The sequence below is a fragment of the Xenopus laevis genome, chromosome 2L, assembly GCF_017654675.1.
Source record: "Xenopus laevis strain J_2021 chromosome 2L, Xenopus_laevis_v10.1, whole genome shotgun sequence".
NCBI lineage: Eukaryota > Metazoa > Chordata > Amphibia > Anura > Pipidae > Xenopus > Xenopus laevis.
Genome location: NC_054373.1, coordinates 16103284 through 16118560, shown reverse-complemented (window position 1 = coordinate 16118560; position 15277 = coordinate 16103284). Strand labels below are relative to the sequence as shown.

General features: G+C 41.9%; 1 protein-coding gene across 1 annotated transcript in view; it reads left to right on the top strand.

Annotated features, from left to right (window-relative positions):
* Nucleotides 1-1778: 1778 nt before the first annotated feature.
* The window catches only part of bach1.L (BTB and CNC homology 1, basic leucine zipper transcription factor 1 L homeolog), a 37738-nt gene continuing 24239 nt past the window's right edge, over nt 1779-15277 (top strand). The window contains exon 1 of the mRNA XM_018245955.2: nt 1779-1947. The gene's annotated coding sequence lies outside the window, so the exon portion shown is untranslated. The remainder of the gene's footprint in view (nt 1948-15277) is intronic.

Genomic DNA, 15277 nt, shown 5'->3' with positions numbered 1-15277 from the left:
TGATCGAATGCGCTATTCCTTCGATTGGTACGATTCGAATTCGGCCCCATTCGATCGAAAACTGACCTATTTGATCAAAAAAAACCTTCGACTTAATTTTGGTTGGTCTTTTTGAATTCTAATTTCTACGTTTTCTAATTTCCACACCATCTGAAGAATTTTCAGTGAAAATTGTGAAATGCGTGTGCAAATAATGATGTATTGGCTGCAACTGTGTCAGGTGCATCTCCCCCTTGTGGATACATTGACATTGGAATTATGGGGAAGAGGCTTCATTGTGCATTGGGTCCAAATAACCCTAGTAACCATTAGGGATACACTGAATCCAGGATTCGGTTCGGGATTCGGCCAGGATTTGGCCTTTTTCAGCAGGATTCGGATTTGGCCGAATCCTTCTGCCCGGCTGAACCTAATCCTAATTTGCATATGCAAATTAGGGGGGAGGGAAATCGCATGACTTTTGGGTCACAAAACAGGGAAGTAAAAAATTTTTCCCCTTACCACCCCTAATTTGATATGCAAATTGGGATTCTGATTTGGTTCGGTATTCGGTCAAATCTTTCGTGAAAGATTTGGGGGTTCGGCCGAATCCAAAATAGTGGATTCTGTGCATCCCTAGTAACCATGCACTGATTTGAACAAGAGACTGGAATATGAACAGGTGAGGGACTCAGTAGAAAGATTAGTCATAAAAAGCAGCAATAACAATACATTTGTAGCCTTACTGACCCCCATTTATAAGCTGGAAAGAGTCAGAAGAAGGCAAATCATTTAAAAACTATAAAAAAATGAAGACCTATTGAAACATTGCTTAGAATTGTCCTTTTTATAACATACTAAAACTTAACATAAAGGAGAACTAAAGGTCAACTCAAGAAGTAGGTAGAAATGTTGTACATTATGTTTTGTGCTTCTGTACCAGCCCAAGGCAACCACAGCCCTTTAGCAGTAAAGATCTGTGTCTCCAAAGATGCCCCAGTAGCTCCCCATCTTCTTTTCTGCTGATTCACTGCACATGCTCTGTGCTGCTGTCACTTACTGAGCTTAGGGACCCACTCACAATATACAATACACATAGAATAGAAATGTCACAATATAAGGCTGATTAGTAATTAATACAGATAATTACTACATGGCACCACAGAAACCATTGCAATTAGCATCCGAATTTAATAATCAGCCCTGTAGCATCAGCTTATATTACAGGGGAAGCTCATTTTCTGCTGGATAATTAGTGACGAGCCCTAAGCTTAGCTTCTCAACAGCTGCTCAGAGCCCACTGAGCATGTAAACCTAGACATTGCCTCTGCATTAAGCAGTAGGGGGGGAGTACTTTCCCTGTGCACGTATGCATGCTCGCTATATCTACCAGCTCAATAAGAAACAAGCACATATGATTAAAATATACCTTTACCATTCCTTGTTTTCCCCAGGCTGTAAAGCAAGAACAAGTGATTTTATATGGACCACTGGTCACACCTACTTTTCCCTCTATACCGAGTGGACTGGAAAAAGCAGAATAAAAACATCTATTTCACTTTCAATGTAGAAACACTTTATGTGTCTTAAAATTACTATGATAATAAATTGTATCCGAGCATATTTTGGGGGAATTTAGCATAAAATTGTCTTATGACGAAAAAGGTTAACTTCCTCTTAATGCAGCTCAAAATATAGTATTTCTGTTAAAAAAAGGGACATTTTCCACAGTCGGAAGCACAGTAGGAGGGGTGCGAGTCCAGTCAGCTGACATGCACAGCTGAGATATAGAAGGAAAGGCCAATGGGACGGTGCTCTGATGTGCTCCTTATCACTCACTTTGCTATATTTGCTCTTTTGCAAGAATGTAGGGTTTTTTTGGCACAAAATTGTATGTGGTGAGAGAGGAAGAGAGAGAAATTTGGGATACAGGCAGAGGAACTCCAACGACACAAAGGAGATTATAAGGTAAGAAAACTCTGGGGCAACAGTGTGAGCCTGTGTTTGGTAAATGGAGGTGTATCTGCTAATATGTATCATTGCTTTACATTGCATTGGTTTTCATTTGATCATGCAAGGGTGCTGGGAGTTGTACAGCAAAAGGACTATATTTCCCGCACTAGAACTTCACACAAACACAGGGAAAGGGTATCTACAGAGATAAGTTGCTAAACGAGTCACTGTAAAGGGCAACTAAAGCAACAGATGCTAAACTCTCCAAGCTTTACACTTCTCTATATAAAGCAGCCCTATGCATGCTGTACAGGTATGGGACCTGTTATCCAGAATGCTCGGGATCCCGGGTTTTCCGGATACATTTCCGTAATTTGGATCATCATACCTTAAGTCTACTTGAAAATCATGTAAACATTAAAAAAAAAAAAAAAACAACTTGTTTTACTTCCAAAAAGGATAAATTATATCTTAGTTGGGATGAAGTACAAGATACTTTATTATTATTATAGAGAAAAAGGAAATTACTTTTAAAAATGTGGATAATTTGGATAAAATGGCATCTGTGGGAAATGTCTTTCCCATAATTTGGAGTTTTCTGGATAACAGGTTTCCAGATAACTGATCCCAGACCTGTACCATGTCCCAGTTGAACTCATGTTGGCATTTTCCATAGATTTCAGCCGAGCAGTGACCACTAGGGTTGCTATTTTGCTAGGGTCTATTGGGCACGCTGCATGCAAGGCAAGCTGCTTTGTTGGTGTAAGTATTTGTATAAATAGAAATAAGTAAGACACATATGTTTAATTTACAGAGCTGGGTGCTAATTAGGGTACAGATAAGTGCCCATTAAAATGCCAAACACAATGGACTTGACTATAATTTTCCAGGTCTATAGAAGCACAGGCTGTACAATCTTTGGATCATGATACAGGGCACCCCACTCTGGCACAATTTTCAATTGATCTTCATTATTAATTTTAGTTTTTTTTAATAATTTGCCTCCTTCTGACTCTTTCCAGCCAAACTGGAGAGCTGCTGAATAAAAAGCTAAATAACCATTAACTGCCTTCCTCCTGCTATAATGAGAAAACAACAGCGCCAATGCACTTGCGGCGCTTCGATTTCCGAAGTCGTCCGAAATTTTTTTGAGGCGACTTTGGGCGACTGTCACCCTGCAGAAGAGGCGATTAGTCGCCAGGCGACTAAATCTCCCCGAATCTGCCCGCGTGACTAATTAACGACCTTTTAAAAGCAAAAGCCAACAAGCACTTCTCACTACTAATACTTCTTGATCTCTCAGCTGCATTTGATACCATGGATCACCTTCTCCTCCTCCAATACCACCTCTATGCTGATGATAGTCAGATCTATCTCTCATCTCCTGATCTCAATACACCGCTCTTAACTCGGGTCTCCTCCTGCCTGTCCGTTATCTCTACTTGGATGTCACAACGCTACTTTAAATTAAACCTCTCTAAAATGGAAATGGTTCTCTATCCCCCAACTAACACCCATAACATCCCAGAAGTATCTATTGTAGTTAACAATTCCACTATCACCCCATCTCACCAGGCCTTGGGGTTATCCTAGATTCTGCCCTGTCCTTGACTACTCATATCCAGTCACTTCATGTCAATTTCATCTAAGGAACATATCCAAAATACGATCATTTATTACCCAAGATGTGCCAACCAGACCCGGACTGGCTATCTATGGGTTCTGGCAAATGCCAGAGGGGCTGCTATAAGGTGCCATAGAAAGTCAGTATTTAGTGGCCTGGTGGGGGCTGATTGGGCCTCTGTGTACCTGAAATGCCAGGGCCCATTTAAATTCTTAGTCCGGTCCTGGTGCCAACATTCTTATTCACTCATCATATCACGTCTAGGCTACTCTCTATTAATTGGCCTTCCCCACCTGTCACCTCTCCAGTCCATAATCAACACTGTCGCCAGGCATATACACCTCAGCAACCGCTCCTGCTCTGCCTCGCCATTCTGTCAATCCCTGCACTGGCTTCCGCTACCTTTCAGAATAAAATTCAAATTACTGACCCTGATATTCAAAGCACTTCATAACTCTGCCCCTCCCTACACCTCTGAACTCATCTCTATATACTCACCCAACCGCTTACTACACTCCTCTACTGACCTGCTACTCAACTCTTCTCTCATTACCTCCTCACACGCTTGCATTCAAAACTTTGCAAGGGCTGCACACCTCCTCTGGAATTCTCTCCAACAGTCTGTCTGACTTTCTCCCAACCTTTCTGCTTTCAAAATATCTCTCAAAACACACTTATTTAGAGAAGCCTACCCTTAATTATCTACTAAATGCAATACCATATACTACATCTCTCATCTGCTTATTTCTGATCTTGCCTTGTGTCTCATTCCCTTCCCCTTTAGATTGTAAGCTCTTCTGTAGAGGGCCTTCCTCACCTGCTATACTGGTCGTTATGTCTGTAATTCTGTGTATGTAATTTATTTGCTTAAACACATTTATTTTACAGTGCTGCGCAATATGTTGGCACTCTAAAAATACATGTTAATAATAATTATAACCACATTGTGTCCTGCAGGCTGTATCTGTAGGAAATCATACATTGAGGGTATGTGTGTTTCTGACTGATAACTATATTTCAGTGGGCATCAGAGGGCAACTGCAGGCCATTGGTGAATGTTAGTTTTTGTTATCAGTATTATTTGGAATACCCATGGGAGAGGGCTGGTCGTATTTATGATATATTCAGTGCTGGTGGTACTACAGAGTGCAATATGTGAATGAGTGGCTTTACTCCTAGAGGCCTTCTTCATGCACCATGGAGGGTAGACAATTATATCCTACACTAGACCAAACAACTTGATTAACCCCAGTTAGGTACTTTACCTTGTATGACTTTGTTTTGTGGAATTTTTTAAACTCTCCACCATGGTGCCAAATAATCCCCCGTCCCTGTTTACAAGGGTTAAAGAACATGGAGCAGGGGCAGTGAATAAACTACAGGGGTGCACTAGCTTTAGCGCAGGGAATTTAGGGAGGCCCCATAGACTCAAACAATTTCTTATATACCTGTAGCTTTGAGGGGCGTGGCATGACCATTTGAGAGACAAGACTAAGCAGGTGTATGGGGCCCACTGTCCAACCTAGAACAGAATGAAGCCAACCCACTCTTGTGTTCTGTTGTCCTGAATGAAATGCCTGCAGAATCCAGTAGCTTCCCAGAATATAACAACCTGCCTGCTATGGATCTGGATAGTGCAGATGCTGATGGGCCACTTTCTGCTTTTAATTCTCATCCTTGGCCCCGTCTTGTCCACTCCTGTGTCCTGTCCCTATATCTATGCATTTCCGGGTTAGCTCCTTATCTCTTATGTTGATATTCATATTCTGACCTCATGCCTATTATCTGACCCTGGTGTATGCCTTCCCCAACCAATAAGCCACAATGCTTATGAGTTTTCTGGCTAAATTATCTGCCCATTGCATCACACTTGTTAGCACAATATTCCATCACTTTCTTGTCTGAAGTGATCTTTTCTGGGTCTTTGCTATCGCCTGTACTGGATCGGATTGTTACATATCAGGTATTGGATCCATTATCCGGAAACCCATTATCCAGAAAGCTCTGAATTACAGAAAGGCCATCTCCCATAGATTCCATTTCATCCACATTTTTTAAAATGATTTCCTTTTTCTCTGTAATATTAAAACAGTAGCTTGTACTTGATCCCAACTAAGATATAATTAATCCTTATTGGAGGCAAAACCAGACTATTGAGTTTATTTAATGTTTACATGATTTTCTAGTAGACTTAAGGTATGAAGATCCAAATTACAGAAAGATCACTTATCTGGAAAATCCTAGGTTGAGTTCTGGATAACAGGCCCCATACCTGTACTCATACCTCCCAACATTTTGGAAATAGAAAGAGGGACAAAAAGATTTGCCACGCGTAATTTTTTGGACCAAGCCCATTTTTGTGGCCACACCCCCTAATTGCCATGTTCATTTTACAAAACGTGGCAGGTTATGAAAGTTTGAACACATTTCTGTGTTTTTTATGTGGTATTACAGTTTTGCTAAAGAAGGTGAATTGCCCTTTAAGCTGCAAATCCATTTCCCCAAGAGACCTGCTTATCTTAAATTGTTACAATTACTTGTTTGCTTATCTTAAATTGCTATAAAAGTATCCAAGTGCATCTGGTGGCTGTTCTGGGCTCTCTGCCAAAAGCCAATTAAGTTTTAGAAACTTTGTATCTTTTTCTGGCTGTTCAGTGCAGGAGATCAAAGAGAAACTCTGGACGTTTCAGTAACAATCCGGGACTGTGGGTTGAGCTGTCAAAATCGTGACTGTCCCACGAAAAACGGGACAGTTGGCAAGTATGCTGTACTTTATTCTACCCTATATGTTTGGCACATATAGGGTATCACGTCTCTAAGTGTAATGAAGTGCCAGAATGAGGCATGAAACGCGTCAGGTGACTAGACATGTGATAGTTTAACCAAAGGTCTCAAGACGGATACCTGTTCATGTTTTTAATGCAAACTTGGCAACGAAGTTTTTCTTGGTAAGGCTCCTGTTCATCTCCTACTCTATTGAACATCATTGAAATGTCACAACCCTGCCCCTCTCTGATTCACCCCTGCCCCCTACGTCGCTGGCCGGTAGGGCCAGACCTAAAAGATGGCAACCCTAGTCGCACTGTATGGGGGAGTGGATAAGATAAGGGCAATAGATACTGTTGATTTACTGAAACTTGATGATTTAAAGACCAAGCAGGCAACTTAAAGGTTAACTGACTCCTGGAAACAAACCTGACCCTACTGCGTGTGTAGTGAGAATGACGAGGAACTTGTAAGCTCTATGGGGCAGGGACTGATGGGAATGACGTAGTAAAGCAGTAGGAGCTGCCTAAATGCGTCACCACTATATAGAATATGATTATAGAAATATAAGTAAGCATTAGCACATTGTTTTTTTAGTAACTCCTAGTAACCAACCCACAGTATGTTTTTTTCCAAGTCTAGTGGAACGAACGCCTAATCTGCAGAAATTGCATTTTTATTTTTGAATTCAGAATTCAATTTAAAGGAAAAACAAGCACCCCCCTCCCTTCCTCCCTCAACTGTGCATTAGTAAAAAAAAAAAAATCAAGAAAAACCTGACCCTAAAATGCAGAGAAGCACAGTTGAGCTCCAGAGTGCCATCTTCCGCCTCTTTGTATTCTTTCGGGACTCACCGCCGACATGAAGTCTGCAGGAACATACGCTGTTGGGCCAAGTCAGGAATCGGCTTAAACTGCACATGTGCAAATTGGTGTTAAAGGGTCAGTAACATGATTTTTTTTGCACAAAACGAAAAAAAACCCACAAGAAACATTTAACTTTAAATTCGCAAAGTCTATATTAAGAAATAACTTAATGGTACTCCACTTGCACTCCTCTTCAGAAACGGCGACAGGGAGACGATCCATCGTGCGGGGCTCGATTTTCCCCCCTACCTTCTAAAGGAGATACCCAGGGAGTAGAAATCGAGCGCCGCATGATGGATTGTCACCCTGTTTCTGAAGAGGAGCGCAAGCGGAGTACCGTTAAGTTATTTTTTAATATAGACTTTGCGAATTTAAAGTTAAATATGTCTTTGTGTTTTGTTTCTTTTCGTTATGTACAAAAAAAATTTTTTGCAGCATTTTATGGTCAATTTTTTTTTTTTAATGCACAGTGTAGGGAGGGAGGGGTGCAATGCCAGGCAGTTAAGGGGGCTTTTTTAGTATGGGGATTTACGGTAGTTCTCCTTTAAGGACAATGTGAAGTTGGCGTTAATAATGTCACTTTCAGAAAAGTGCAGTTAAAGAGGAGGTTCACCTTCACTTTAGTCAGTTAATGGCCAATTTTCAGCAAGTTTTTAATTGGCGATTATTATTATTATTTTTTTTTTCCGATTCTTTCCAGCTTTCAAATGGGGGTCACTGACCCTATACAAAAATGAAATGCTCTGTAAGGCTACACATGTATTGTTATTGCTACTTTTTATTACTCATCTCTCGTATTCATATTCCAGTCTCTTCTGCATAGCAATCCATGGTTGCTAGGGTAATTTGTACCCTAGCTACCAGACTGCTGACATTTCAAACTGGAGAGCTGCTGAATAAAACGACAAAAACCACAAATGAAAACCAATTGTAAATTATCTCAGAATATCATTCTATACATCATACTAAAAGTTAACTCAAAGGAGAAAAACCCTTTTAAAAAGGAGGTTAAAACCCACCTATTAACCAGGTTGGTGCCAGGTTAAAAGTATAGGGGCCCCTTCTCTCTCCCATTAGCATCAAGAAGACCCTCAGAATCCCTGCACCCAGTGGTGTAACTAGATATTTTTTGGGCCCCACAGCAAATCAAGCCCGTTGACCTGTTTTACCAATATACTTCCTGGGCCCCCTGCAGCCGCAGGGTCTGCTTCCTCTGTATTTACACCCCTGCCTGTACCCCTGTACCTATACAGAAAAGCCAAAGCTGCACTGCCAGGTTGGTGGCCACCACATTTGCCCACTTTACTTCATATCTATGTTGTAGAAAGTGATAATCAGAGACAATTTGCAACTGTTTTTCATTTTTATTCAGCGGGTCTCCAGTTTGCAACTTCAGCAATCTGGTTGCTGGGGTCCAAGTTATCCTAGCAACCATGCATTGATTTAACAATAGACTGGAATATGGACACGGACGGAATAGAAAGATGAGCAATAAGAAGTAGCAATAACAATAAATGTGTAGCCTTACAGAGCATTTACTATTAGATGGAGTCAATGAAGAAGAGCTAGAAGAAAGAAGGCCAATAAGAAAAACAATAAGAAAAACTATAAAAAATAAATAATGAAGACCAATTGAAAAGTTGCTTAAAACTGGCTATTCTATAACATAGTAAAAGTTAACTTAAAGGAACAGTTGAAAAACAGTGTAAAAATAAAACCTATCAATTTATCCAGTTTTTATTTTTATACTGAACAATTCCTTTAAAGTTGAAGCCTCCCCTTTAAAATGACCTGTCACCCAGACACAAAAAGCTGTATAATAAAAGTCCTTTTCAAATTAAACATGAAATCCAATTTTTATTTTTTAGCAAAAGCATTCATAGCCGTTGTAAGCTCATCTGTCAATCAAATATTGTCTGCCCCTCCTCTATGCTTAGGCCTAGAGGCGGGGCAGACAATTAGTTTCACTTTCCATTCAGAACTTCCTAGATGTCACTGCTCTCCCCACATTCCCCCGTTCTCTTCACCGTTTAGTTGTGTAGCCAGTACATGGGGATGGACATCAGGTCCCCCATTCCGGTGCACAAAAAAAGATTCTGAGATGATACAAGGCTTGTATTAATAACACTGTCCACAAAATGGCTCCTGCCTGCTTGCTGTAATTATGAATTCCCAGACTGAAGGAAAAAAGATTCAAATAGTTTATACAGTGTAATTAAAGTTCATTTTGCTTGACTAATGTGATAAAATAGGATTTTGAATAATTTCTTTGGGTGACGGGTCCCCTTTAACGAAAGGGGTATTTGTCCTTTACAAAAAGAACATTTTGTTAGAGAGTAGCATAACAATCGGAAATTGGGAGTTGATATTCAGGAATTCAGAGCCCCTTCCCCACCCACACACAAAAGTGTACAGAATGTACCTGCATTGTCATTCAGCAGAAAACACGTCTACAGTTTTTATGAGGCCAGAGCAGGTGTCTCTGTCTCACGTAGTCTCATTATCTCATACCAGGTTACATCCAGCTGGCTAATTGCTGCCTTCCGGCTACAACTGACAGCAATGGGCACACAGTTGCCAAAATGGCCAATCCAACTGCAAGCAATGTTCTCTATCACAGTGGGGTCCAGGCCCCACACACATCCATTAGTATTCAACGGGAGAAGGTAAAGGAAGGTTCACGGGGGAGCGCTAGAGAACACAGCAGTTTGAAGAGCAAATCTATACACTCATATTTATGTGTGCATATTAAAGAGGTGGTTCACCGTTAAGTCAACGTTTAGAAAGTTATTGAATTACTTTTTTTGCCTTTTTCTTTTGTCTCTTTCCAGCTTTCAAATGGGGGTCACTGACCCCATCTAAAAAACCAATGCTCTGTAAGGCTACAAATGTATTGTTATTGCTACTTTGTATTACTCATCTTTCTATTCAGAACCTCTCCCATTCATATTTCAGTCTCTTATTCAAATCAATGCATGGTTGCTAGGGTATTTTGGACCCTACCAACCAGATTGCTGAAATTGCTGGAGAGTTGCTGAACAAAAAGCTAAATAACGGAAAAATCTGAAATAATACTAAATGATAAGCAATTCAATACCAATTATCTCAGAATATCACTCTCTACATTGTACTTAAAAGTAACTCAAAGGTGAACAACACCTTTAAATGCTTATCCTGTGATGGTGCCAACTGCGTTAAAGGGGTACTCCTTCCAAAAACTGCTTTTTGCATTAAGAAAGAAAGTGTCATTCTAAGCAGAATACATTTAAAGCACGAAATTCGCTTGGGCGGGGCCAATGAGTTAGGCACCCCATAGCGTCTATGATTACTAACCTTGATCTCTGGGGTAGTGCCCCTCTCCAATGAAAAACGTACAGGTAAAGGGTACATTATTATTATTATTATTATTAACATGTATTTATATAGCGCCAACATATTGCGTAGCACTGTAAAGTAAATGTGATTATACAACTACATCACATGAATTACATACATAGAATATATGGAGTAACAAACATCACAATCAATACAGGTACAAAAAGGTGAGGAAGGCCCTATGCATAGGCATACAGTCTAAAGGGAAGGGAGTAATACGCAAGGTGTGGGAGTGGGCAAGATCGAATTGAGTGGGTGAGAAATGTGGTATTGCGTTTGGTAGTTAAGCAGAGTGAGGGTAGGCTTCTCGAAAGAAGTGCGTTTTCAGAGATTTCTTGAAAGTAGAAAGGTTGGGAGAAAGTCGGACAGACCGTGGGAGAGCGTTCCAGAGGAGGGGTGCAGCCCTTGCAAAGTCTTGAATGCGAGCATGTGAGGAGGTAATGAGAGAAGAGTTGAGTAGCAGGTCAGTAGAGGAGCGTAGTAAGCGAGTGGGTGAGTATATAGAGATGAGTTCAGAGATGTAGGGTGGGGCAGAGTTATGAAGTGCTTTGAAAGTCAGTGTCATTAATTTGAATTTGATTCTGAAAGGTAACGGAAGCCAGTGCAGGGATTGACAGAATGGCGAGGCAGAGGAGGAGCGGTTGCTGAGGTGTATGAGCCTCGCAGCAGTGTTCATTATGGACTGGAGAGGTGACAGTCTCTGGAGGGGGAGGCCAATTAAAAGAGAGTTACAGTACATTTAATTTGAGCAACATACTGCCATCTTTGTTCAATTCTCCAGGGGTTTATTGATGCCATCCAGGACTGGACCCAGTTGAGCGAGTACCAGGCCACCAAACAGATGATCAAACATGACGGTGCAGTGTTAATATAAAAAGTTTTTTTCAGCAAAGAGGATCACTGGCTCCGGGGGTTCATTGCTAAGGTTCCTAAGAAATTGGCAACCCCCGAGGAATAAGATTTTCCCAATAGCTTCATTAAAAACGTTCAATGGTAGTAAAGTTATTTGTAAATGTAATTGTTATTACATATTCTGTACACTTGGTTCTGACTCCTGATACAATATAGCAGATGCCCTATGGAAAAGAACATACCCCTACATTGTTTTAAAGGAGAAGGAAAGTCGGATCCCACTTGGGGTTGCCAAATGTTAGGCAACACCCCCAAGTGATTGTATTTACTTACCGGACACCCCATCAGCAGAAAACTGCACCGGCCCGGGGTTATTCCCGTGAGCACCACGGAGCGATTGTCTTCCGGCTTATTCTTTCTTCAAAATTCCATGGGCAGACGCATGCGCAGTAGATTGAAATATTCGGCATTTTTGTTAAAATTTGTATTTTCTCTCAAAAGCTGCGAGAAAAAAGAAGATGCCGGAAGAGGATCGCTCCGTGGTGCTCACTGGTATAACCCCCGGGCCGGCACAGTTTTCTGCTGATAGGAGTAGAGTCCTGCAGCGGGTTAGGTACCCGCGGGTTACCCGCAAAAACAGCAGGCACCCTGTTGAATGAGGGAAGGATTTTCAGGTGGGGGTATACCCGCGGGTCTCATCTAAATTTCTTATCTTATGTAATATTGTCAAAATTGTACTCCTTTTAGAGTTTTACAAAACATTTTTCTGTCCCGCCCACTTTTGATGGCGTCACTTCCGGGCTGCAGCACCATCACTTCCTGTTTGATGGTGGTCAGCAGGTTGTGGGTCGGATTAGGCAGTTGCGGGTCCTGGTCGGGTAGCGGATCACAGTGGGTAAATATGCAGGTGGCGGTTCGGGTCTTAGAAATTGGTTCCGCGCAGGACTCTAGATAGGAGCACCGGCCCGGGGTTTCAGGTAACTCAATACAATCACTTGGGGGTGCCTAATATTTGGCACCCCCAAGTGGGATACAAGTTTCCTTCTCCTTTAAAAGTCCGAACCAGAAACTGCTTTCAATTGCTTTTACTGTACAAGCTACTTCTACACCAATGGAAACGTTTAACATATATTGGAAAGTTGCTTAGAATTACATTTTATTTCATTAAAAAAAACATTTATTTTGGCTGGAGTTCCCATTTAATGTGCAGTTCTTGCCTGCTCCCCATCGAAGCCGATGTAAAGCTATGGCTCTGGAACTGTTATTTAAAAGCAGCGGTGAGAGGGTTAAAACAGAGTTAAAGTTAGTGTTTCCATTTCACAACATTCCTGTAAGAACTCTCTATGCGCTGCTGCTGGTGTGTTGAAATCTTGGGTTACACAACTGTGCAGTGTAGCAAGTGGGAAATGCTAAGTCATCATTCATTAGCATAAAGGTGTGAGTCAGCACGGCCCCCCTCCCCGGAGTCACATTTCTCTCCTCGATTCCTTTGTTCAGCGAATGGGGTAGAATTCTGTAAGTCTGAGTGGATTTGTGTTGCAGAAGGGGCTCCTGGGAAATGCAAATCCAGGATTCAGTTCAGGATTCGGGCTTTTTCAGTAGGATTCGGTTGAATCCTTCTGCCCAGCTGAACCCGCATATGCAAATTAAGGCGGGGAGGGAAATTGCTTGAAAACAAAGTAAAAAATATTTTCCCATTCCCACCCCTAATTTGCATATGCAAATTAGGAATCGGATTTGGTTCGGCATTCGGCCGAATCTTTCGCGAAGGATTCGGGGCGTATCCATAGTGGATTCGGTGCATCCCTATTAATATTAAATCAGCAAATACTTGACATATCTTGGCACGCTTTCCCAAAATTTTCGGCGGGCCCCAGGCGGGACAGTAAAGTGTTGTATAGCTGGTCATTCATGGTGAGAGCTGAACGCTGCCTGATTTGGCCACCCACAATCTGGGCTTGAAGGCTACCTTAGGCCAGGGCCAGACGATTGCGGATCTCAGCCTGAGTCCGCTGCCCTTCCGCTCCTGGTCTGCCTGCACCCGGAACCATTGTTCCTGCTCAAGTGCAGTCAGACGCAGTGAATTTCGCCACACAAACACAACATTTTGCATTTCGCCCGCAGTTGAGGCAAAGCAAGAGAAGCAGCAGGGCAGCGCCTGCAAAGAATCCACATTGCTAAACATCGTCTGGCCCTAGCCTTATAGATAGCTGGACGATTTCTGGGCAGATATATGTTAGGCAGACCCTCTAGAAGGCCCCCATACACAGACCAATAAGCTGCCAACTTGGTTTGGAGCAGCATTTGGCATTTTTTATAGGCCCCAGTATTGCCAGGCTGTGGGCTGGATGAGAAAAGCAGAACAAACTAGTCACATGATCAGGGTCGGACTGGGCCACCCACAACTGCTCACCACAGCTGGCAGATTCGCTTCTTCCTGGCCTGTCCCCCTACCAATCACAGCTAGGGGTGGGGTATGCACTGGGGGTGGAAGGGGGGGGGAATGAGGGGGATTTGTGGCTGCACCCCCAGTACGACTCTGCACATGACTATTAAAATAAAAGTATTGGGCTCAGAATGGTGCAAAGTGCTCTTTTTTGGACAAAAAGCACCATGCTTTTTTCCCAGTTTCTTCCATTGCATTTAGATGTATAACTTAGAGTGCTCCCAAAATTCCCCTTTTTTTTTGCATTTTTCCTCTGAAATCCCAGCGTCATTGCAGCCACTGTTGAGTAGTTAACAGATAATAGTGATGTGCAGGTCACCAAAAAGTTGATCTGCACCTGCTGCTGACCTGGCAGTTAGTATTTATAGACCTAACTCTTTACTTACCCCTCGTGCAGATTCTGTCCAGCAGAGTTCACGGCAGCCATCTTTTCCCGGCTTTGGTAATCTTCGGGTCTTCTTCCGGCACTCAGCAATTTCAATGACTTTCGCCGCAGTTGTCGCAAAACAGAAAATTGCTCCAACTGCGCATGCACCAATACGCCACTTACTTCATGAAGATTACCGAAGAGAAGAACTGCCGTGAACTCCGCTGGACAGAATCTGCACGTGGGGTAAGCAAAGAGTTAGGGGCATTTAGCAATGGTAGCACCTAGGCTGGGGGGGGAGCAGTGGGGTTTATGTAGGGTAGGAGATTTTAGTAGCAAGGGTTTACTTCTTCTTTAAAGGGGTGGTTCAATGTTATGTTAACTTTTAGTACCGTATGTTATAAAATGGCTAATTCTACCCAAATTTTCAATTGACCTTCATTTTTTCTTTCATAGTTTTTGCATTATTTGCCTTCTTCTAATGACTCTTTCCAGCTTTCAAATGGGGGTCACTGGCACAGTCTTAAAAACAAATGCTCTGTAAGGCTACAAATGTATTGTCATGTCTGCCTTTAATAGGAATGCACCAAATCTACTTTTTGGGGTTCAGCCGAATCCCCGAATCCTTCGATAAAATTTCGGGCTGAATACCAAAGCGAATCCTAATTTGCATATGCAAATTAGGGGCAGGAAAAGAAAAAGGTGGGGAATCATGTGGTTTCCCTTCCCACACATAATTTACATATGCAAATTAGGATTCGGTTTGGGCATGCACAAGGATTCAGCGAATCTAAATCCTGCTGAAAAAGACCGAATCCTGGCCGAATCTGCGCATCCCTACTTTTAAATAATCATCTTTCTATTTAGGCCTCTCCTACTCATATTCCCGTTATTCAAATTGGTGCATGGTTGCTAGGTTAATTTGGACCTTAGAAACCAGATTAGAATTTTTGAGCAGGCACTCAAATAAAGGCAAGCTTCCATCAAATAGTTGAAATCAAGTAAAAAAGATTTATTGTGTCCTTTGCTTAAGGACACAATAAATCTTT